This window comes from Macrotis lagotis, chromosome 8 (genome assembly GCF_037893015.1).
Source record: "Macrotis lagotis isolate mMagLag1 chromosome 8, bilby.v1.9.chrom.fasta, whole genome shotgun sequence".
NCBI lineage: Eukaryota > Metazoa > Chordata > Mammalia > Peramelemorphia > Peramelidae > Macrotis > Macrotis lagotis.
In genome coordinates, this window is record NC_133665.1 from 161,503,401 (window position 1) to 161,529,696 (window position 26,296).

At 36.4% G+C, this 26,296-nt stretch overlaps 1 protein-coding gene across 19 annotated transcripts in view; it reads left to right on the plus strand.

Moving 5' to 3' along the window:
- FOXP1 (forkhead box P1) overlaps positions 1–26,296 on the plus strand; it is a 671,450-nt gene that overhangs the window by 448,143 nt on the left and 197,011 nt on the right. The window contains exon 1 of one of the 19 annotated variants that reach the window (XM_074198746.1): positions 2,424–15,476. The exons of the other annotated variants lie outside the window; for them this stretch is intronic. The gene's annotated coding sequence lies outside the window, so the exon portion shown is untranslated. Of the gene's footprint in view, positions 1–2,423; positions 15,477–26,296 lie in introns of those variants that run through there. 19 annotated transcript variants of the gene reach the window in all.

Genomic DNA, 26,296 nt, shown 5'->3' on the forward strand with positions numbered 1-26,296 from the left:
TGAGGCAAATAAGCTAAATTCATGTCAGAGTCACACAGCTAGTAAATATCTGAGGCCAGAGTTGAATTGCCAGGCTTTATACTTTTTGAACTCACGGCCTTTCACTAGACTGTACTTTTTCTTCCTAGATGTTTTCTAAATTGTCAGCATTCTTCTTAAAATGTTACACTTCCAACGGAATGGGAGATTAGATTTGTTGTCTGGCCCAGAAGAGTAATTTAAGTCTCACCTTCATCTTGACATTCCTCCTAGTCATCCCAGTTCATTATGTGAGTTCTGATTTCATTTATATGGAGACAATATACCCATCTTGCCATAGGTAACTTCCCACCATCTATTGTCTTTTCTTTTCTTGCTCTGGGCTTCAGAATGTTGCTCAAGAATATCACAGAATAGTCTTCCTGTAATCCAGTTAGCAATCACTTGTCTCTTATCGAATTCCCCACTTTATTTTATCCAATCTCTTTTCTTTTCTTTTTCAACACCCAGTCCCCTCTTTCTCAGCAGTCTATATCTTCCAATTTTTTTTGAAATTATGACCAGTTGAATTCATTTCAACAAGCATGTATTAAGGACCTGTCATTCTCAAGGCACCCTGCTAAGTTCACAGAGTTGTGATTGACCTCTACTAAGACATGAACTGCATAGCACCATTAAAATTTTTCAGTGTTTTTAAACACTTACTTTTCAGTTTCCCATTTGTGTTTAAAAAGAAAAGCCACTTCCGCTTATCTTAACCTTTATGTTAATTTATTTGACCTTTGATATTTCTGTTATTGTGGATGTTGTTATTTTGCTATGGCAGTTGGGGTTAAATGACTTGCCCAGGGTCATACAGCTAGAATTTATACCTGTCTGAGGCAAGATTTAAACTTAGTTCCTCTTGACTCCAGAACTTGGTGCTTTATCCATTGCACCACCTAGCTTACCCCATTTTTTTGGTCATTCACTTTTTTTTTTTTAGATTTTTGCAAGGCAAATGGGGTAAAGTGGCTTGCCCAAGGCCACACAGCTAGGTAATTATTAAGTGTCTGAGGCTGGATTTGAACCCAGGTACTCCTGACTCCAAGGCCGGTGCTTTATCCACTATGCCACCTAGCCACTTTCAGTTTTAAATCGCTCTACTGGCTCCCTCCTTTCTTGTAAACATTCTTAAATTCTCTGTATTCCCCCCATTCCTTTCCTTCTTCATTCCTGTGAAGATCCTTTACGTTGTCACTCCATCTTAGCTTTCTTTTATGCTGCCACATTTTTCCAATGATACTAGCTCCACTGTCTCTGCATACACCCACTATTTTTTCCCTTCCATTTACTCTACTTTGCGGATATTATCATCTTGTAAGTAGATTCAATGATTCTAAGATAGAAAATGCAATGCCTTTTTTTGATCTTTCTCTTTCTTGATCATCCACTAGTATTTGATATGGTTGCTTCCCCCCCCCCCCACCCCAACATTTCTTCTTCTCTCAGTGCCTAAATACAGCTTTTTTCTCCAAGATCTTGTTTTCAGATCTCTTTTCTTTCTCTATCCTCTTTCCCTTTATTAGCTTATCCATGCCCTGTTTAGGATCATAGATTGAAAACTAAAAGGGAATTTAAAGATCATTTACTATTTTCTTTAAAAGCATTTTACGGGGGCAGCTAGGTGGTGCAGTGGATAGAGCATGGACCCTGCAGTCAGGAGTACCTGAGTTTAAATTCGGTCTCAGATATTTAATAATAACCTGGCTGTATGGCCTTGGGCAAGCCACTTAACCCCATTGCCTTGCAAAAAAACCTTTTAAAAAAAGCATTTTTAAAAATCTTCCATTCTTTTTGTTCTTTTTTCTAATATTCAGTCCCTTACCAATTGCTCTCTATAAAATTTCTTGCAGTATCATCTAATTAAAAACTTCTGGCTTCCTTCTGTCTCTCTTCTGATCTGTCCTTTATACCATTTCCAAACTATTGTGGTGAAAACGATTCATAAAGAAGACCATAGTTTGCAGAATTTTTTACTTCCTTCTTGTTCCACTCTTAGCATAATTTTTTTTTCCCCTGAAATTCATAGTCCTCTGACATCTGGAGGTAATTCACCTTTCCATCGTTATCTTCTCAATCCTGTGGGAAGCCTTTCATAATTTATCCTGGTTGTTAGTCTACTTACCCTGTCTTATATTTATCTGTCTGTGTGAATGTAGCTTCTCTTAGTAAAACATGAACTCCTCAAGAACAGAAATTATTTTTATTTTTGTCTTTGTACTTCTCTCATTTAGCACATCTCTTTTTACATTGTAGACACATTTTATTTTTATTTGAACTTAAGAAATATAAAAAATTAATTTAAATTAATTAGCAACTTAATTAAATTAAAAAATAAATTAAATTGAACTTTTCCAGGTAAAAGTTAAAGAGAAAAAAATGCAATTTGTATATGAAACTCATCATCTTGATATTATATATGATTCGCTTTTCCTTGGAATTATATGTGATACATTTGGTATTAACTTTCAAAGCTGTCCTACTTCTTTGTGTTATTTTATGATCTTTTTTCTGTTCTTTTATAATTTAAAAATTCTTTCATGACTTTCTTCTTCTATTTCATTTTTGAACAACTCTGTTACTGTCCTCATTCTCTTTCCCAACTCTTCTCAACCCCCTTCCTACTGAAAAAAAAATGTAAAATAAGCCTTTTGTGATCAACAAGAAAAATCAATCAACAATCAATCAAGAAAAATAGATCATTGACTTGATCTGAAAATATATCTCACTTTGTGTTTTAGGCCCATATCTTATTTGTTCTGAAGAGGACAGCATGCTCCGTTATTGGTATTCAGAAATCCTAATCGGTCATTACACCAGTTTAAGTCTTCAGAGTCATTCAGAGTTATTTTTCTTTATAATATTTTCCTTGTACAAACTGTTTTCCAATTTCTGCTCTCTTTACTCTGCATTAATTCATAACAACCTGAAAACATATTTTTCATCATTTCTTACAGGATAATAAAATACCATTCCTTTCAATGTTTTCTGGTCTTGCTATATTTGAGTCCCTTTCCTTTATATTTGAAGATCTTTCACTTATGGAATTTGTTATTTCTGATTTAAATTATGAAATGTAATTGCCATGTTTCTTAGAGTTTGCCCCCCCCCCGAAGTTACCTATCCATTCCTCCAGTTGTTATTTTTGTTTTCTTGGGAAGTCTTCTACCATTATTTCTTACATTAAGGCATACAGGGTTTTACTTTATTGTTTTTTCTGGTGTTCTAATATCCTTAGGTTGTCTTTCTACAAACCCTCACCATTTTTGAGATCGGTATGTTTTGTTTGCACTGTGGGCATATTTTTTTTAAGTTATAGATTTTACTTCTAAATGGCTCTTCATTTCTGTATATTTTCTTTAATTATTTTTTGACAAGATTAATTATTAATTTGATCAGAACCCAACCAGCTTCTTTCAGGACTCATAACTGACAATTTACTACAAATAGGATACTTTATTAATAACTTTGGAGAATTTCAATCCCAGTCTGTTATTCTCTTTTATTTCTTGGGTGAACCTTGCCATCACAGATTCAATTCTGCCCATTATTTTTGCTGTGCATGTCATAAATTCAGCTCTCATAATTCTTTTTTTTTTGGTATCTTATGAATAACCTGGGATTCCAGTTTCTTAAATTTAACAGGATCCTCTATCTTATCAAATGTTGAATTCTTTTCCCTTATTTTGTACCATATATATTCATAGATATCAGAAATTATAATTTAGAGATCGTATTTCCTTCTATTGTGAATGTTTTCCCTGTTGATTTATCTGTTTTTTTATTTTCCTCTATTGCTCACTTTCTGACTCACTTCCCTCTGCTGGAATTTTTTCTCAGGGGTCATTTTCAGTGTATCTAAACCTTCTCCCACACTGGGCCATTAACTCTGGTTCCAAGTGACTTTTAAAGAAAGAATTCTTCTATCAGGGTGCTGGTCTCTTTCACTCTTATTTAATGGAGTACTACAAAACTCCACCCCCCTCTCCACCCTCCAGTCTCTTTGTGTTGCTTTATTCCCTCTATTCTTCAATTCTCTGATCCAGTTAAGAGAGGTACCACTTTGGTCTATGCAGTTGATTTTTCTGGTTTGCATCTCTGAGGCTGTGAAAGAAAGGTAGGTATAGTGTTGTATTGCATTCTGTTTGAAGCCTATGTGTTCTGCCCTTTTTTGCTCTGTTCCTGTGCTCTCCTGCAGAGATATTTTGCAGTCACTATGAATGTAGCACTGATTGTGTTGACTCCATCAACCTTCTGTAATTTGGAACTTGAATTTTGATGGCACTAGAAAGGTGGGGGGAGAGGACTGGTGTGGAATTAGGTTTTGTTTTAAGTCCCTCATCAAAACCTTGAATTGACTAGGCAGACATTGTCTTTCAGTAGTGTAGTGGAGAGGGGGAGAGGGAGGAAATATGAATTTGCTCAAGGTAGGCATCAGTTCATGAGTTTTTGGTTGATTGGTTATTTTGGGCGGGACATATCTTTTGTATTCTTGCTATCCCAAACTATAGAGAGAGCCAATATTGCATTATATTTGATGTAGAATTTCTGTTTTAGAGAAGTTTAGGAGATTATAAGTATCCATCTTTTTCATCATATAACTGGACATAATTCCATTAATTGTAATTTATTCAATCCTGCCTCAGTTGATAGACAGGTGCTCTACTAGTGTCTAGTTCTTTGTTATCACAAAAATGCCAGCTGTAAATATTTTTGTAATATGAATAGCTTTCCTCTTTCTTTGATTCCTTTGGTATATATAGATCTAGTTGTTCTATCACTGGGTCAGCAGATTTATTGTTTAATGACTTTTGGGGCTTAGCAATGAAAAACCATTCCAGAATAGCTGGAGAAATTCACAGCCTTATCATTAAGTACATCAGAGTACCTATTTTTGTAGAGTCTGTTAGTTGCTTATCCCCCCCTTTTTTATCACTTTTGTCAATCTGATTAGTGTCAAACAGAAGCTTAGAATTGTTTTAATTTTCATTTCTCTAATTATTAGTGATTTGGAACATTTTTTTCTCATATGCCTATTGGAATCTTGAATTCTTCATTGAAGAATTCTCTTCATACCTTTAATAACTACTTACCTGATATGCAATGATTCTTATTACTCTTATGATTTTAAATTAGTTCCTTAAACATGTTAGATCCTGGAAAATTTTACTGTAAAGATTTTCCAAGTTAACTATTTCCCTTCTGATTTAATTATTTAACATCTGCAAAATAGCTATAGATGTTTAATAAATGCTTACCAAATTGAATTATCTTATAACACTCTCTTACATAGAACTTTGCTTTAATTTAAGTAATCTGTGCAAAAGAAGATCCCATTTGCTACAGCTGTGATGCTGTGACCTAATCCTGGGCTATCATACCCTGCTATTCCATTGTCATGATTAAAGTGCTGAGTGACTATTCCTTCATTTCCTTGATTCTTCCACATGTGACTTGCACTTGTTCTTAATTACTTTTCCCAATACTACATTATTTGCATTTAAAAACTTCCTGGGGATGATATAGTCTTCAAACCTCTACCTTTATCTCTTGGTCCATTTTATTTCTCATTTATTGGAATTATCACTAAAAGTTATCTCTACTGTTTTCTTCTGTTGGGAATTTTTTGTTTGTTTTTGTGTGTCACACAGTTAAGGAAGGATACACTTTCTTTTCTTTAGAAGGTGGCTTTCTTTCATACCAGGAAGTCTTCCTCCTAGAAGATCTTACAGTTGTTAAGGAATCCAAAACATCCATTTGATGCCACTAACAGTTGGATGTTCATTTCTAGAATGTATCCATCACTGCACAAGTGGGAGAATCAATGAGATCACCAACTGAGCCTCAGCCTCCTTTGTCTTTGTTTTCTTATTGGTGAAATTCATAAGTAGGCTATTTTTATTTAGCAAATAAAGTGTTTGTTTTCTCACAGGATGATTTTTTTTTCCTGCATTGGTGGACAGTTTTCTTCATTCTTACCAGCACCATCAAATGTATTCCACTTTTGAAGTTTTTGTTGACATCATAACAACATTGTCTGAATGAGACTGGTCTGGGTTCCCTAGTATGAAGTAGGGTTAAGGGATCTACTAAAGATCAGAGCTGTGCCCTTGTATAACTGAGACTATGGCTTTCAAATTGTAACCAAAGGAAAAAATGAATTACCCCAGCTATTTAAAATACATGTATGTGCAAATTAGACAAGTAAAACTTTGGACATTCAGACCAGCTCAGATCTGAAAGCAGCACAAGTCATTGGGGCTGAGTTTTTGTTCTGTGTGGTTTTTAATTCTTAGAACTGCTTAGGACTGAAATGTAGAAAAGCCCTTCCAATGGAGATGAACAGTGCAGATTCTGCATGCAAGCAGCACTCCCAATTTTTTTAGTTTCCTTGGTAATATTTTTATACTTAATAATGGCACCAAGTAGGCACTTAAGAAATGGTGATTGATTGATTGATTGATTGATTGATTGATTATGTCCTGCCTCCCTCCATAGATTGACTTTAATTTCACAGCAGGGAGCAGAGTTCCTGGTATAAACTATAAATTTTAGTTGATTGGTTGGTTACAGTTCTAATTGAATTTGCATGTTTAAAATAACTAGGCTGCAGCCTAATCTAAAGAAGCTTCTATTTCATTATAATATCATGGATGGATTCACTGTGGGGTTAGTCTAAATCTGCTATCTTGTCTAAATCTTGTTCTCCTAAGATACATACAGTGTCGCTGAAATCTCATTCAATTCTATTCCTTTGGACTTCTATTGACCCTCATTTGCCACTCCTAGAGAACTGACTAGAACTCACACTGTTTGTACCTTTACTTGTTTTTTCCTTGTTTGAACAAGTGAGTTGCAAGATATGAATTGTGTTTTGTTCTTTAACTATGTAGCAGGACATTCAAAGATGTGGCCAAAGTTTAGAACCTCCAAGCCATTGGAAAAACTGAGATATGAGGGGTGGAGAGACTGGGGTAAACAGGAGGGATTATTTGCAGGCAGAGAAAAGTACACAAAGGGTATTTTATACAAACATGAGGGCTGAAGGGAAAACATTTAAAAGAAAAAGAAAAGATTTTGCTATAGAAAAGCTCTGCTGACATTTAGTTTGATCTCGTGGCTGTATTAACTAACAATTGATTGTTTGAGAGTGCTAGATGCCTTGAAAGTAACTACTCCAGTTGGATTAAATAGGTTTGTGGTAGTTTGTTTCTATGAAGGAAGCACAATTTACAATTATACCTGTGTTACTTTAATTGATTGTTAAACATAAAGCAGGATGTCCTTATCTGAATAATGACAACAATTGTAAATAATCAGTTACAAAGTTCAGAACTCTAACTTTGGATGGAGCAAAGTGGCAATTTGGCAGCTGGGTCTTAATAGCCCTAGGAATCAGGGACTGGGAATAAAAAATGGGCAGTTGGCAATTGTCACGTTTGTTTGGCAGCCAAGCCAAAAAAAAAAAAGCGGGGGGGGGGGGGCTTTTGTATTTTTGAGTAGTGACTCTCAAGCTTTTTTTTTCATCTTTAGATAAATCATGCCAGGATTTTTCTGCTATTGGTAAAAGTTCCTTCCCTTTCTGTGAAGAGGATGCATGGACATGGTGGGATTGTAGAAGGAGTGTTGAAATGAAAATAGGAAGTTGTAAACATCAGTTCAGGCTTTGCCATTTAGTCGTTGTCTGACCTTCAATGATTCACTTTCCCTCTTAGGCTTCTATTTCCTTATTTGTAAAATATTGACTTGGACTAGAAAATCTCAGAGATGACTTTTGCCCAAAACATTCTCTTATTCTGAGAGGAATGAAGAAGGAAATAGTATGAAATGGGTGGAGATGGGGAGAAAAGAGTTGGGAAGGTTAAAGAAGGTAAAGGAATATAAGTTGCATTTCTAGATTTCCTTGGAAGTTCCTTGGAATTCCTATGAAGATCATTAGGCTGCTTTGAGAAACAGTACCTTACAAAATGGAAGAAAGGGTTGGGATAATTATACTTTTATTAGGGATGATTGGAAGGGCTTTAGTTAACCATTGAGTCAGATCTCATTGCTACGATGACCCCCCCACCCCCACAAACACAAGTCTTTTCTCCTAAATATACATTTCCTGGAAGAGTCTAGTTTTCAACTTCAGCCTGCAGTTTATGATCTAATGAGATAGAAGAATTCTAAAGTCAGAAATCTTTGCTCTTACTATTGACCCTGTTGATATTGAAATTTGAGCAGCCTTCATTTCTCCATTTGTAAAATGGAGAAGCAATCAGGTGCTTTCCATTTCTAGGTGCTGTGTCAGCCCTAAAGGTGGGATTAAGTAAATGCTATAAATGTTATTAGCCATCTTCTATTGAGCATTCTTAGAGAATTGAGAATCTAAGTGGTGGGAGGGTCCTTAGAGACTATCTATTGCAATTGATGTCTAATTCAGAATCCCTTCTGTAGGCTCCCTTACAAAGGGCTACCTACCCTTTGTTTGAAGACAACCACAGAGAGTGAAAGCCTAGCTAAAGCAGCCCATTTCTCTTTGGGAGATCTTTGATCATTAAAACATTTTTTTCTTTGGAGCCCAAATCTGATTTTGCAATTTCTAACTGATGCATCTAGTTCTACCTTTTGCAGCAAAACAGAGATCTAATCCTTCTACTACAAGACAGACTTTGGATACTTGGAAGTTAACCGTGACTTACTTTTTTCAATGATTTAGATGAGAACATACTTATCAGAGCTTTGATGGCACACAAAGCTGAGCAGTTAGTTGGCTAATATGTAACTTGGTGACAGAACTGAAATCCCAAAAGAACTTCCCAAGCCCAATAGACTGAATTAAATTTAATAGGACCAAATATAAATTCCTAGATTTGGATTTTTAAAAACCCCACAAACACAGAATTAGTCAAATATTTATTAAATAAACCTTTGCTGTATTTCAAGCCTCTTTTAGGGACTAGATGAGGTAGAAGTGGAGAAGTTAAATGTAGATAATAGTTCATGTGAAAAAGATGCAAGCAATAAGGTCAGGATCAGATCTGTTGCAACTGCAGACAAAATATAGACCTACTATTGACACTACCTGAGGAAATCACTTTGGGAGCATTTACTTTTGGACACCACTCTCATTAGAACATTGCTAAGCTACAAGGAGTTCAGAGGAAGATGATCAGACTTAAGAAAAGACTCAAAATCATACCAGTTGCAAACTTGGATTATTTATACACACACACACACACACACACACACACTCACTCTACAGTGCTGTTGAATGGGGAATAAGATATATAATGTTGTATGTAGAGAATTTGGAAAAATATGTCAGAAGAAATGCACTTCCACATTAGAGTTCAGTTTTCAATTCTACTGACCCACTGAGACCCAAAAGGTCTCATCACAATGAGTAAGATAAATATCCAGCTTTTCCCCTACCAGACTGTCTGAATCTTATCTCAAGTATCAGGGTAAAGAGAAAAGCAGTGGTAGACACAAAAATGTAACAGATCTTTTTTTAGGAAGAGAATATGAACTACCCTTCTGAATGCATATCAGACGGGAATTTATTCCAGTTCAGTAAGTTTAATGAAATAAGTTTATCATATTAAATCATAATTGCTATTTAAAAGAAAATAGACATTCAGGCTTGCCCCCTACCATGTGTTCCCCAACCATTCAAAAGTAATTCACCATACCATTTATGGGTTCCATAATTATCTCTTCCTCCAGTTTGTAGTCTTTGTCAGATGGATATTTTTGGATTAAAAAATATGGGAGCTCTCTTTTTAAAATTATATTTCATTTGGAGCAAGAAAGACTTTTAGGTCTTTTCCTACCACCAACCTTCCACAGTATGTCTTCATAATGAAAATCTTTCAAATGTGATACTTTCAATGACTCCAAACAACAGCCAATAATAAATGCTTATGTACTAGCATAGTAACAGGCAACTAGTTGGCACAACCCTTAAGTCAGGAGAACCTGAGTTCAAATCCATCCCCAGACACCTACTAGCTAGCTATATGACCTTGGACAAATCACTTAATATTGATTGCCTCACATCCAGGGCTATCTCCAATCATCCTGATTCATATATGACCACTGGACCCAGATGGCCCTGGAAGAGAAAGTGAGACTGGAGCCTTAGCACAACACCCCCTCACTCAAATGCAATTCATATGTCTGTCATGGCATCACCTCCCTGATGTCACGGTCTTCAAGAATGAAGTGGGAAATTGAGACAGGGGCCTCAGGTTTTCCCTTAACATTCCACATCCTAGTCTGCCTTCATATGTAGGCAGATGTAGAAATGGAAAGGTTTTTCTAAGGAAAAACCAACCTTCTGCCCATGATGATACTTAAGCAACTTTAGAATGGATGCAAGAGAAAACTTTAGAAAATTAGATCCATTTCAAAGTTCAGGGGACTCCCTCAGAAATCCCACTTTATTGGAGTTCTTTACATGTAGACTAGTTGAACCACGTGTCAAACACTTGCAGAGGGAATACTTGTTCAGGTAGTTATTAGCCTGTATGACCTCTGGGGTTCCTTCCAACTCAGGCATTCTTTGTTTCTTGCTATATTCCCTGATTTCCAGACTCTGAGCATCCAGGTAAAAGGTCATCTTGAATGTTGGCCAGAGCCCTTTGATTTGGGACCTTCCAGGGATGAGTTGAGTGAGTGATGACCTTATTCACATAGCTTCAGCAAATAGACAAATGCTCACTGGTAATAGAGAGCATTACATTGTAAACTGCATTGTCCTTCACATGAGATACCGCGAAGCTTAACTGCTCAAGTCTTTGGACTTTTATTTTGCTCTTTTTCTTTCCAAGTATCTTAGCCAAACTTAACCTTGAATAGTCTAGCCCAGGAACTTACCTCTTACATTATTTTCTTGTTAATGCATTCATCATCATCATTATATGGTCAGTTTTATTAATAGACTATTTTCACCATTTTTTCACTCATGCTTACATTTCAGAAAATATACTATGTGCATGTGTGTATGTGTATATATATATATATATATGTACACACACACACACACACACACATATATATGTATATAAAATGCAGTAAAGTATTTTGGACATTCTTAAAATGAAACCTTTAGTGGATTCAGTGGATTGTTTTACATGTTTTTTCTTTAGCCCCCAAGAGTACCCTTTAGCACCCTTTTCTTTTCCATTTATGAAACAAACTTGTAGATCAGCAAAGACTTGTCTGTTCTTTATTTCACAGGTGATTCTCCCCCCTCTCCCTTTTCAATCTACCAGATTATTGGAGAAAATATTGGATAGCAAATCATGCACATATGTGTACACCATAAGGCTCTTATACAAGAGTCCTGCTTAAAGGCATTCTTATATTATTGCTAAGTTGTTTTCTTCAGAGCAGGTCCATACATAGACATGGGAATTAATTTTTCTTTTCTCACCCTTCAGATATCCACATAGACTCCTTTGATTTATGGTCTTTGAGTGAATGTTCAGTAACATCAAAAACAAAGGATAGAGAAGCATCACTTTAATGTGGCATCATTAGTCATGGTATCACCCAAAGTAGACTGTTTCATATTGGGTTCAATATGTCATGAAGACAACTTGTTCCTTTGTGTATTTTACCACCATTGAATAGTCCCATACAAAAAATGTCCATCTTTGCAATGTTTTAGCATTTGAAACACAGGCTAGGGAAAAAACTCAATAGAAACGTCTCTCTTTACCCTCCTTATAGTAGGAAGGATTGTGAGAAATCGAGGTTATCTCTATGGAAGAAATTGACAATCTTTTGTTTTTTGGTGGTGGTGTTTCTTGGGTATCTAGCCAGTTCAATTCACCAAATAACTTGTTATACACTTTTTCCTTGAGAGGCATTGTGTTAGACCCTTGGCATTGGATATTATAGAAATGAGAACAGCCTCTGTCTCAATACATTGGCAATTTAGTGGGGCAATACCACACATTTCACTACTACTAGCATTTGATGTTACTATGTATATACATATATACATCCATACATGTGAAAGCAGGAGATGGGTCAGAATTATATATTTATAACTCTTTAAACATTGACTTTTGTCATCATAGATTCATAGTTACTGGATAGGCAGTTATATAGATAGAACACTGGACCTGGGATCAAAGTTCAAATCTATCCACATATACTTATCAGGTAAGTGACACTAGGCATGTCACTTAACTTATACCTCAGTTTCCTTGTCTATAAAATGTAGTAACAAAAGCATCCTAATCATAGAGTTATTGTGAGGATAAGTTGAGTTAATATTTATAAACTATTTCTTTAAATTCTAGCTATTACTGTTTTTATTATTAGAGATTTGGAACTGAATAGAACTTCAGAGAAAGGAACTTCTTTTTATATATGAGGAAATGAAATCACAAAGAGATCTGATTAGGGTCACACTGATAAATAATTTCCTTTTAAAGAGGTCATTAGATTTAATAGCACCTTTTTCACAAGGTTGTGAGGATCAAAGGAAATAACATATGCAAAGCAATTTGTAGCTTCAAAGTCTATAGAAATACTCATTACTTTTTCATATTGGAAGAAAATATAAACCCATGCGCACACACACACACACACACACACACACACACACACACACACACACACACATCCATTTGGAAACCCATTACCAAGCTGAATGATTCAGTTATTTAGCTATAGGAATTCTGGAAGACCAGCTAGGAAGTCATAGATGAATTGTAACCTAGTTCAGATGGAGGACTAGTGGAAAGTATGCTGTCTTGAAAATTTTAAAAATGATTGATTTAGGAAAACTGACTCTTAGTAACTGGTGACCCTTTAAATAAGTCACTTATCTTCTCTGGACCTCGGTTTCTTTACTTGTAAAATGAGAGATTTTGACTAGATGACTTCTGAAGTCCCTTCCTCAGATAAAGTTCAAAATTTATCTATCTCTCTCAGACATTGACACTAATAAAATTCTAGCTCGTTTGTAGCTTGAGGAAGTATGTGTGTGAAAATAAACACATGTATTAGTCATTTCAGACTCTTTGTGACCTTGTTTGGAGTTTTCTTGGCACAGATACTGGAATGATTCACCATTTCCTTTTCTAACTTATTTTACAGATGAAGAAAATGAGGCAAATAGGGTGAAATGATTTACCCAGGATCACACACCTAGTGAGTGCCTGAGGCAGAATTTGAACTGAGGAAGATGGCATGGTGATTCAAATCCAGCCTCGGATCCTTCCTAGCTGTGTAACCTTGGACAAGTCATTTAACCATGAGTATCTCACATCCAGGGCCCTTCTTCGGTCTTCCTGATTTCTATCTGGTCACTGAACCCAGAGGGCTCTGAAGAAAAAGTGAGGCTGGTAACTTAGCATAGCCATTTCCTTCCCCCCCCCCCCAAACACACACACACACACTCAGATCCAATTCATGTGCATGTCACCTCTCTGGTATAATGATCCTCTCCAAGAATAAAGGTCAAAAGTCTTCATCAATATCTGGTATACAGAAAGGGCTTAATAAAATTGCTTGTTAATTGATTACATTGCCATATAGGCTGGATGACAAGTCACTTAACCCCACAGGACCTCAGATACCTCTCTGACAACAGAGTTTCAGGAAGGGTGCTTTAGACTTTCTTATACCAGTGAAATTACAGGTATATCCCCCCTCCCTCAACTAAAAAAAAAACTTAAACACACACACACACACACACACACACACACACACACACACACACACACACTGTCTCCATCACCACTATTGTGAAGGAAAGTAGTAGAAGTAAAATAAAATAGTATTACTTAGGAAAGCTTCAGTTTTCTTGTCTCTTTGGAAAATGCTTTAGATATTTTGGGGGTGTTTGGAAGGTAGTAAATAAAACTATAAGTCAACGTGATATCTTAAGTAATAAGAATTTGAGTCAAAACAGACATTAAACTGTGGGTTTTCATTTTTCTTTACTTGTTCTTATTTATACACTGTCATTTTAGCTTTCTTGGAGGGATTATTCATAATATATTTTTACATAGTTTGCCAACTCATAATGATTGCGAAAGTTGATTTGTAACTACAAACTAACCTTTGATTCCCCAAGGATTCTAAGTGATTGAAATACATATTCAACTGAATAAGCTCAGTTCTTTAAGAAAAAATTAATTGACTCCACCCTATGTCTCTTCTCTATTCTATGTTGCTTCATTTTTTATTACGATTTCTCCCCTTCGGCTATATGTATACCTGTATGTTTTGGTCTGTAGGACAAGGTCAACCCTACGGTTTGTTGCTAAAAATGTTTGATAAATCCATAAATTTCCATCAAAATCCTCATTAAACACTGATCTAGCAAATTAAGGAGGGTAGGATCACCCAGAGATTGGCAAGACCAAGTTTTATGCTCAAAATCTTATTCCTTATATACTTTCCCCTTCCTAGACATTCTTGACACTACTCTCCTTGGATCTTTATGACTTCTTCTTATCCTTCTCTGCTATGTATTCCTTAGATGATTTGCAGATCCATTTTTCCAGACTTTGTATCTCCTGACATTCAGTCATATATCCACTTAAATATCCATCTTGGGGGGAGGGGGTTGCAAGGCAATGGGGTTAAGTGACTTGCTCAAGGTCACAGACAATTATTAAGTGTCTGGAGTCACATTTGAACTCAGGTCCTCCTGATTCCAGGTCCTGTCCACTGTGCCACTTAGCTGCCCCTGGATATCCATCTTAAACTCAATCTAATTATCTCTTTCCCTATACCATACCTCCCAAAAACATTCCCCTCTTCCAAACTTCCCTGTCACTGTGGAGGTCTTTCCAGATATCCAAACTTGCAATCTAAGTATTATCCTAGATCCCTTACTCCCTTCTCATCCCCCCAATTCCTATCGGTGATCAAGTCCTACAATGTCTGCTTTCACAGTATCTATTATACATGTCCTCCTCTCTCTACTCACCTAAACTACCACCCCAGCTCAACCAAGCTTGATAATCCTGATTGCTTCCTTCCTTGACTATTATAGTAGCTTCTTGTTGGTCTGTCAGCTCCAAGTTTCTCCCCAGCTGAGTCTTGGCTGTCAAAGTGTTCTTCCTAAGGGCTTATTCTGTCATTCCTCTACTCGGTATAATCCAGGGACTCCCTAATACCTCTAGTATCTAATATAAAATCCTCCATTTGGCTTTTAAAGCCATTCAAACCTGATCTCTTCTTCCCTTTCCAGTCTTCTTAATTAATTTCCCTCTATAGCTCTAATATTTCATGCCAGTGACTGTTCTTCACACAAGACATTCCCTCTTCAGATCCAATGCCATTTGAGTGTCAGCAACTTTCTTCTTCCTCATCTGCCTCATGACTTCCCTTCAGACTCAGCTCAGGCCCTTCCTTCTACAAGAAGACTCAATCTCCTTCAGCACAATTAGACTTTCCCTCAGAGGTTGCCTCCAATTGATTCTTCTTCTGCCTTGGATGTGAGTATTTTTCTTTGCCTGTTTCTCTCTCTTTAGGGTATGAACTCCAGGAAGCCAGGACTCTTTTTACCTTTCTTTGTATCTGCAGTGTCTGAGAAATGGTAATCACTAAATTACTTGTTGACTAATAAATTGACCGATGCTACTTATTAACTTGCAGAGGAAGCTGTTTCAATCTGTCTACGTTGTAGATTGTACCCAATGAGGAATTCACAGATTTTTTAAAAGTATTCAGAATGCTAAAATTGGGGGATCTGTTTCTTTTTCATTTATGACAGAATTTAATTTTGGGGGAACAAAAATATATCAGGTTGATCCAAAAAATAGGCTTCACTGGAGGAGAGGGTACAATCCAGGAAGACAGAACCACCTTTTCTGTGCTCTTTGTCTACCAGAGTCTTAGCTCTTGAAATTCAAGGTACATCATTTTTCATATCGCATCTCTAATCTTTAATAAAAATAATTAACAACAACAAGCATTTATATAGCACTTTGAGCTTTACACAGTGTTTTATATTATATCCTTTTATCCTCACAGAACCTTAGAAGAAAGGGACTGTGATCATCCCCATTTTTCAGATGAGGAAAATGAGGCAGATTGAAAGTTCAGTGATTTGGCTAGGGTCCAGGTCTAATACTTAATCCGCTGCACTAGATAGTTGCCTGCTGAGTAAACTCAGCATTTCTAGCAGAAAAGTCAGTGAGCATTTATTAAGCAACTACTATATACAGAGCACTACCCTAAGTGCAAGACATTCAAAAAAAAGTAAAAGAGGGGCAGCTAGGTAGCACAGTGGATAGAACATCAACTCTGGAATCAGGAAGACCTGAGTTAAAATCCAGCCTCAGGCACTTAATACTTGCCTAGCTGCATGATCTTGGGTAAGTCATTTAACCCCATTGCTTTGAAAAATTTTTTTTAAAAAGTAAAGGATAGTTCTTGCTCCCAAGGTGATCCCTTTCTGACCTTAAAAGGCTTTTGAAATGATTACCCTTGCAATGTAGTTTTCCTTGTGCTGACAAACTTTGTTACTAGATGTGGTTGAAGAATGGGATATACTATATATAATAATATAAATTATTGTCATATATTCCTTCAATGACTTCTATAACAAACTTCTCCTGTATTCCCATTGCAATCTACCCCATGTCATTATTTTGTGTAAGTGTTGTATCTCTATTGTTAAAACATATACTCTGCCAATGCAGAAAGTTTTGGGGTTTTTTTTTGCCATCTCTTTTTTTTTTCCATCTCCTGCACTTAGCGCTGTGCCTTGAAGGATAAGTGCTCAATGTTTAATTGATATAGTATGATTGCAATGAATACCATTGAAAAGAATTTACTAGCAGTAGTAGGAGCATGGCAGCAGCAGCAGCACCAGTAGGAGGAGTAGGAGGAGTAGTGGTGGCAGTGGTAGTAGTAGCAGTGGCTGCAGCAGCAGCAGCAGTGGTAGTATTGACAATAATAGCAATAGTAGTACTAAGTGGCATTAGTAGTAGCTATAATAGTAGGAGGAGGAACAACAGCAGTAGAAGTAATAGCAGTAGTAGTTGGAGGAGGAGGAGGAGGAGGATACATATTAGAAATGGCACCTAGTAGAAAGAGCAGGCCTCAGAAAAGTTTGGGTTATCAAATTCTGTTTCTGCAACATAGACTATGTGACCTTGTAGCAACACTGAGTACCTGGCTTCCTACAACAAGTCATATCTCTTCCCTCCCACCACATCTCCACAAATAACAAAAATAATTTTTATGTTCATTGAAATTTTAGGAACACTTCCATATTCCTTAGATAATTTGCCCTTCAAAACAATCCGTTTTAAGAGGCAGAACAGGTGTTATCCCATTTACAATTGGGGAAACTGAAATTCTGATTTTTCTTGTCACAGCTTGTAAGGGTGAAGGCAGGACCTTGATCCTAATCTTGGGGTTCAAAATCCAGTCTTTTCCTGATGTACGAATCCCACCCTCTTGTCCTTATACAGTCTGCCTTTCCTACTTTTTTTAATCCTCCATGTTGCATACAGGGTCACAGGCTCATCTTGAGAATACAAGTTAGCATTTCATCTTACTTGATGGAAGAATAAGTTAATACGAATGAAAGAATTTCAGTATACAAAGATTCCCTACTCCCTCCCCCCCAAAAAGTTTGTTACCCTTTGCAAAGGAGTCTTTTGTCCTTTCCTGAGATGTAGCTATTTTGTTATTTATTGTGCTGAGCAGTATTGTAACTAAATCTCTAATATCTAAAGTGCAGAGAAGCAGAGAATAAAGAGATGGAGAGCTCATTTCTAAGTACTGAAAAATGTTTGAAATCCATAGAGTTTTGTTTTAACACTCTCGATATTTATGGAATTATCTTAGATAGTAACAAGTGAAAAATAGAACAATTTACATTTGGGGGGAAATTGTTATGGAAATGGCATATATTTTGGTTCTTTGTCACAAAGTATTTTGAATAGTAATAGCAGATGTAGTGGTAGTGGAATGTAGGCAGCTCTCTGTCTCTCTGTTTCTGTCTGTCTGTCTGTCTGTCTGTCTGTCTCTCTCTCTCTCTCTCTTTCTCACTCTCCCCCCTTCCTCTTTTTCTCTTTCCCCCTCCCCTTTCTCTTCTGCTGATAAAGCCCGGCTCTTCTTATCGCTGCACTGTCACCAACTAGGTCTCCAGGGAGCCTTCTCTATATCTTTCAAGCACTAGCTGTGGCTGCACATTTCTGATGTCAATGCAAAGAATATAGGGGCAGAAAATCCAGAGACTTGAGTTCTAGTCTTGGCTCTGGTCACAATTACTTGAGCAAAATGGAGCTTCATTTTTCCCATGCCTGTATTTATTTCCTTCCCCGAAAATGGGGATGCCTCCATCATGTGACTACCGAGGATGAGGAGGAAGAAGAAACTGAAATTAGCGGGTCTATGTCACTGTCTTTCGAGATGTCATTAAGAGTGGTGCATTGTTCCAAGTTGTTGTACCAGTTGGTCACACTCTCAGGTGAAGTACATGAAAGTGATTATAGGTAATAAATATCTTTTTTTTAAAAAACTTATTGCAGAGGCAGTTTTTCCACTGTTAATGAGGGTAATTTGACTTGGTTGAAGGATTGCAGTTCTTAAGAATTAATGCCGCAATCCAATTCAAAGATTTAAAGAGATCTCCGATTTTTCACAGGTCGTGTGTTAGTGAATGTGCTCCTATCACATAGCAGCTAATGGAGTCTAACAGCCGTCTGTCATTTCGTGTTTCTTCAGTGGATAGCGGCTTTGCCCTTGATAACAAGTCTACTTTCTAAGCAATGCAGGTTATTTAGTACTGTGGTATATTTGTAGCACTTTGAAGAGAGAGTATCCTATTTCTAATAGCCCTAATTACTGTATAAAGCAAGGTTATCTTTCTTAATTACATGTTTGAATCCTAATCTACTATAGTCTAAGGAATTTCAAGCTGTAGTTGCTGCTTTCTTGGTTTTTGCTTTTTACAGGGGTTTGCTTTTTTAAAAAAAATTTAAACTAATTCATGTATCATTGTATCAATGCACACAGGTTAATCGCGTGAATACAAAGGTTACATGCCTCGCATTCATAACTTTCCATTATTTGTAATGATGCATTATTATCAGCTAACAATATTTTGTAAAGGCTTATTTGTAAATGATGTTGGAAAATGCTCTAATTTCTCGATCCTATTATATTCCTAAATATTAAAAATCCCATTTTAAGGCAATTAGAAGCATTTACTTCTATTTAAATGTGTGTTCTCTAGACAGTGTCACTCTATACTCTGCACACAAGAACCTTTGTTCCTTAATTAGAAAAAGGACTAGAGCTCATTAATTGTGGTTCCAAGTGGTGTCTGCACAAATGGTGAGGCAATAATACATTAAAAAACAAAAGATTGAGCTTAAATCTATAAGCCTCTTGCAATCCTGAGGACTGTTCAAAGATAAATAAACTGGAGGCTCATATTTACAGGGTAGTCCTCCCATTATGAACTGTCTGTCCTTGAGAGAGCTGACTACTCATCAGTTTAAGAGCCAAAGAGATGGTTTACACACCCACAGGAAGAGGAAAATGGAGAATACACACCCAGTAAAGTAATCTAGAACTTTTCCTGTGATGAAAGCTCCTAACTTTCAAAGTCAGGTCACATATCTCTTACTACTCTTTTGGTAAGTTAGTAAATGCCAGCTGGGTGGGTTTTGTTTTTGATAAAAACAAATGAATTGTTGGCAAACACAATAAAATATAGATGTATTAGTGTTTCAAAGGACTGCACTTATTATGGCAAAGGCAGAAATACTTAATTCTTTGCCAGCAGAGAACTTTAAAGCCCAAAATACTAAATTCTATTGAAAGAACGACATACTCACATCGATGGCAAACTTGAGGCCTAGATTTTTACATGTGAAATAGACCTTTCTCAAGCCTCCAAGGAAACTTGAGACCTTCAGTGTTCCCAGTAATATTAATAACGTTGAATATGGACCTGTCCTTCTGGGCCAGCTGGACCTTCCCCCTGAGACAAGCTCCCTCTGTTGTTTTTTTTCCTTCCCCTTCCAGTTTTTCTAAGGGGAAAGAAGCAAATGGAACTCTCTTAATGAAATACTCCTATATAGTGCCTAAAATGGGAAAAATAAAATTGTACAGAGAATAGCATCTTGGGCAGAGGAAATGTGGCGCAAAAGTCAGAGATCTGGAAAGCAATGTAGCTGGTTGAAGGGTTTGTCAAGGTCTCTTCTGACATGTTTTAGCTAATCTAGTAGGTACCTCTTGATGATATTTAGTGCAGACTCAATCCTGTAACAATTGTGGGGATCCACCCCATTTCTTTCCTTGCACTTTGGTCACTGAGTCAAGATAAATCGTCTTCATCTTGCTAATGCTAATGGAAGACGTTATTAACAAAAGGGGATGTTTCTTAAGTGAAGAATAGGACATTTGGCATATGAAGACACAGCATCGTTTTTTTTTTCGTATGCTAATAGTGGTATGAATCAGAAATTGTGAATGTTAAAACCAAGATCCGTTCCCTAAAATGTACTGTTGTTTAAAAGCCTTGTCTAGCCAGGAAAATATTTCCTAGTCATCTTCTATGTTGTATTTCTCTGAGAGAAAGAGAGAGGAAAAAAAGATTTTAAAATGTAAAAACCTGTTCTTCAATTGAGTATGCAAAAATCTTATTGCAGTATTTATTCCAAACCTGCACTCATAATGTTCAGCCAAGGAGAAAACAGCAAAAAACAGTTGTTGATGGACTTCGCCGAGAACTGGATTAAATAAGCATTAGTCTACTGGAGCTGATTACAGGAATATGAAAATGCAGTATCTTAATGGTACATATTTTCATGTGGCAGCTAAGTTGCCTTTCATTTTGCAGCTAATATGTCTATTCTTATGAGTCATTTACTTCTTTAATTACCTTTTGCAGGCAAGGCACCATGGTATATTAATGTGAATGATTTTTACTGCTAGTTTATCATACAATGCCCCAGAAGTTGAAAGGCGTAATTGACTTGGAAGAACAGCTCATGAAGGAAACAATATTTAGTTGACAGTTTTCCTTGTACTCTCTGTTGACGTTTATGAGTTTACACTGTGCTAAAGGAGTAATAAACACAATTTTCTTTCAATAACAGAAAAGGGTGGCTTCTAAAATACATTTGTGGAAAACAGATTTGTTCATTTCTCGAATAGTATAAAAATAATACATTTCCAGTGATGAGACTGATAAGATTGCCAATTGAATTAAACCTTCGAAGGTGCGTTTATAACCTGTCTCAGAGCATTAGGAGATATTAGGGTTCATATGGATTGAATCAATTTAATGAATATTTAAATTATATACAGATTTGGATAAATCATATTTAAATCTGGGTGTTAGAGTTCGAATATTCGGCTGGCTCTTCCAGTCTTCCAGAGGGATAGCAGGAAAAGAGCTAGAGAGTTATACAAAGGAAGATTCTGTCTTTGCAGGAGAGGGAAACCTCTTCAATTATATTTCAGGAAAATAAAATAAAGCAGGCACTTTTTTGCAACTTCTTTAAAGTTCTAGGCTTTGAAAAGTTAAAATAAAAAGACTCCAGTCTGTCATGGACACTTTTGCTATGGGAATGATGCTTTTATTCATCTGACCTTGTCAAATTGCAAATTCTCTTTTTACATCCAAGGGTTTTTGTGTAGGTTTCATTAATCATCCAATGGAGAGTTAATTCAGCCCTGAGAATCCTCAGTGCATATCCCAGGCCCTCCACTAGAGCCAGTCTGGCACATGTGTGTGAACTTACTTGTTTCGTTGGTTTGGAGGGAGTTAAACTTTTCACAGTTTTCTGGATTGTTTGCAGTTCAGTCCTGTGCAACATAATGAAAGTTTTCTAGCCATCTGTTGTTAAGCTGGCGGTGAGCAAGGCCAGTATATCCAAACAAAGTCCTGGCCTGCTGTAAACTGAACCTGTCAGTTTAGCATAGCTGTGTTGACCTCCCAAACGTGCAGGGCAGGCTTTGGTACCAGGCCGTGGCTGCCTAGAGAGCTTTAGAGGGGAACCAGTTGGGGGCGGGCTGAGGGGGGGGCCATGTTTACCTTTACCACTTAGTGTTCCTACCACAGACTTGAACTAGTTTATACTAAATCTCTACATTGACAGGATTTTCTCTCTCTTTCCTTGTTTCCAACTTTTTAATTCTTTTTTTTTATGGAGGGGGGAAAAACTTAGATGATGGGAATTATTATCAATCTTCGGAAATGGTAGTTTTAAAGGTTTCTTTTATACCTACATATAGAGGCATAATGCCTTTCAACGAAAAGACAGTAAAAAAAGTTTTTTTTCATGCAAGGGGAAATTTTTTTATGATGGCTTAAGACTCATTCATGTGAAGGTTGGGTTTTAATGGACCAGGTGACTCTATTTACGAATAGGCCATGTGCAAGAGGCTCCTGGACTTTTGACTAATAATCATTTAGTAATAATAAATAATAATAATAATTAAGTATATAGCATAATATATTATGGAACATACTTTTTTCCCATTCATTTGGGAATATTTAATAAAAACCTACTGTATTCAAGACATTGTTCTAAATACTGACACAAGAGGTTTTAAAAAATAGAAACACCTGCCCTCAAATGGCTTAAATTTTGCAATATAGAAATACAGACAGTATCTCATTTGAATCTCATATCAATATTGTGGGGATATTAGGAAACCTATAGAACACAGAAAAACTTCAATTTCAGATTGCTAATATTATCTCCATTTTCAAGATACTGTTGTAAAAAAAATGCTCTGGTATAAGAATTCCTAACTTGGGGCTAGATTTGTGCATGTTTAGATATTCTTTGGATGCTTATTACTTAAGAATTTTTAAGAATATTATATAAGAATGTAAGAATTCTTTATAATATGAAGAATATTAAGACTATTATATAAGAATTAAGAATTATTTCTATATATGTAGGTATATACATGCAGCCATATATAACGTGTATGTGTGTTCATATACATGTGTGTATCCAGGTTAAGAATTCTTGTACTAGGACATTTTTTGAATTGTATCTTTAAAGTGAGGATTTCATTTCATAATGTATATATATATACACACACATATGTGTGTATGTGTCCATATTGTCCAATATGTATATATTATTTAATATAATAATAATAAATATATAAGCTGTATTTTAGTATAAGTGGTTTCCTTTAAAAGCCTATATATTTTATTTGGTGTATTTAAAGATATTCTTCTGAGAATGCATCCAGTTTTACTGGGTGGCTGAAGAGCTTTGTGGTTCAAAAAGGAAAGGACTCCCTGCTAGAATACATTAATATCTGTTTACATTGTTCAGTTGTCCTATGCCTTTAATCACCAAGCATAAATCACAGCTGCTAGGTGCTAGGCAGAAGGATACAAAGACAAAGATGAAGCAGTCTCTTCCTTCAAGGAGCTTATCTTCTACCCTGAATTTAATCGACTGGTTTTGAGGTTTCTCGTAGAGAGTTATTACTTATTATGTCCCAGTCCTCCTGATGAATGTTATTCCTTTACCCCACAAAAATACTCATTGTTTTAACTCAATTTTGTCTGAATGTAATCTCACTCTGTTCCCCTAAAGAAATTTACTCATCAAAATTTTTTTCATTAAGTTTACTTATGAAAATACTTAAAATTATAATTTGTATTCTTCAATGGACATGTATCAAGACATTTTACTTATCTTCAGATCAGATGAAAAAATTAAACTAAACCAAACAAACCAAATCCCCAAGTCTTATCCCCACTTTTTAGCCCCATTCCACATGTCCTGCATGTTTTCTTTTTGTTGGCCCCATGTGCTTGATGCCTTGGAGCTTTGACCTCCATGCTGCCGTTTTTATGTTTATGTTTATTCCTAAACTTTCTAAAACTTTTGGGGGTTTTTTCAGTAACTGACTCTTGGAAAGCAACCATTGGACCAAAAGTTCATGAAGTGATGAAATTCTCTCTCATCCATACCTGACCTTTTTGAATGTTTCAGTGTCTACCCTGCTCTACACAGCCAGCTCATACAATTGAGCAAAGATTTATTGAGTACTTGCTCATTGGGGAAGGAGGAAGAGTCATCTAGGAAGGGTAGAAATTGGGGAGAGGGAGCAGAGATAAGACATTAACTACATCCCCAAATGACCAGACATCATGCTAGATTGCTTTCAACATACTTTAAAATGGTATGGAAGCATTATAAGCTCAACTTAAGTAACTCACGTTCTATTCAGCCATCATAAATGCTGCCATTCAATTCCATTTACCCAAGACTTATTTGAGTTTCTGGGAGAGATATCAATCAATCATTTACCAGGTGCCTACTATGTGGCTAAGCCCTTGACAGAAATAAAGTAAGATCCAGAGACAAGCAGTACCCTAGTCATCAGTTCCAAGAGCTTACAATCTACCAGGGAATGAGGAAGATAAGGATAAACCCAAAAGCCTCATGTAACATGTCCGGTACCATGAGAGAAGGAAAGAACCTTGATGATCATTCAGCTGCAAGAAAGGATTTCCCTTCATATTTCACCCAAAGCTGGGAATTCCATGAGTGGGAGACCAGAGAACAGTTAAAAGAACGAGAAGGCCCCCCTCACCTTTGGGATGGGGGGTAGAAATTTTAACATTTTTCACAGAATGTTAGGGACAACTTGTGAGATGGAAGTAAAAATGATTCAATTTAAAATTCAAATGAATGCACTTACTAGGAAATCCCATACAGCCATAATCTGTTTGTAAGGTGACTGACATATAAAGTGCTTTTTTTGTTTTAAAGTAAAAAGAAGAAGAAGAAGTAGGTCTAGAGTTTCGGGTGTAAATGTCAGGTAAGACGTAATGTGTGCTCACTCAAAAGCCAAGCAGATAACCTTGGCATTCAGGACATCACCTTTTACCACATGAAATTGTATTTTGTTGTGTTTTTTTTTTCAAAAAGGACTACATTAAGAGGTCACCTATTAGCTGTGTTTTTGCTGTCTGAAACCCAGCCCTCCTGTCTATTAAAATCAAACCACTGTGTAAACATTCCGGGGTCGTCGGTTCTTGGGCTCCATAAGGGCCAAGGAGATCAGGTTTCACCTGCCTGCACATCTTCCAGAAATTAGAGCAATTAGCGTGAAGCCATTTCACATTCAAGGTCTACAGTGACATTCAAGTCTAGAAGAAATCTGAGAGGGAAGGGAGAGACAATGACTTGCTGCGGCTACTGGCGATGGCCACCAACCAATGGGTTGCATTTTCAAAACCACCGCCATTTGAAGATATGACTGGGAGGCTTTCATTTGATATCCAAACTTGCTATTTCCCTAGGGAAAGAAAAAAAAAAGCAAACATTTCATTTCAGTAATTGAGCTCTGTATAGACATGACATGTAAATGCAAAACCTGGTTTTTAAATGGTCCCGTGAAACAAAGTGATGTTAATCATCTTACCCACATGTTGGTGACAACATCTTCTCTATATACAGAAATAATGTGTTTTCTAATTTATATAGGAATTTATATGCAGTGTTTACATAGTAAATCTCACCAGTTCAGGTGAATGTATCCATTACGGTGACATCCTGTATTTAGTTTGGGGATTCTCGAAGCAAGTCTTTGAAGGCTGCTATTTCTTAAAAGGTTGGCACAGATTAGTGTTGACCTTAACAGATTAAACTAGTACAGTGTAAAGATAAATAATCAGCCTTTAGCACATTAGATAGCTGCATAAGCATGACAGAAGGTGACTTTCTAAAGCAGTTTTTCAAATCCAGTCTGCATTTTTACATTTGTAACTTAGCTACACAGGAACCTGTGTTTTGCAGAAAGCAAAGCCTAAACTGATTACAACTCTTTAAATTGGTTAATACATTTTTAAATCCACATTTTTCCTGTTGGTTTATTATGCAGGAAAAAAGGGCTAATTTTAAAAGCCCTGCCTGCTGTAAAAGAAGATCTTGCTTTGGTGTCCCAGAGGGTGTCCTTAATCAGAAATAACCCGCAGGCGAAATTATAATGTGGAATTCTGCTGCCCTTTAACCTAACGCTGCCTGTTCATTCAGTGTTTGTTAACAAACAGCTCTAAGTACAAAATTGTTGGAGAATTACTTTTTCATTATATATACTGAATTTAATTAAAATAAGAGGCTTATTTTTAAATGAAAAAATGTATGCATTCTCTTAGAAAGTTTTGATGATTATTCCATTACAAATTACTCTAGTCAGCTAAAGAAAAAGAAGAATACAACAAACAGACAAAACCAAACAGAACCCAATTTCTGGATGTTGGATATGAATCAATGAGACTAAAACCATCCTGTGAGCTGGG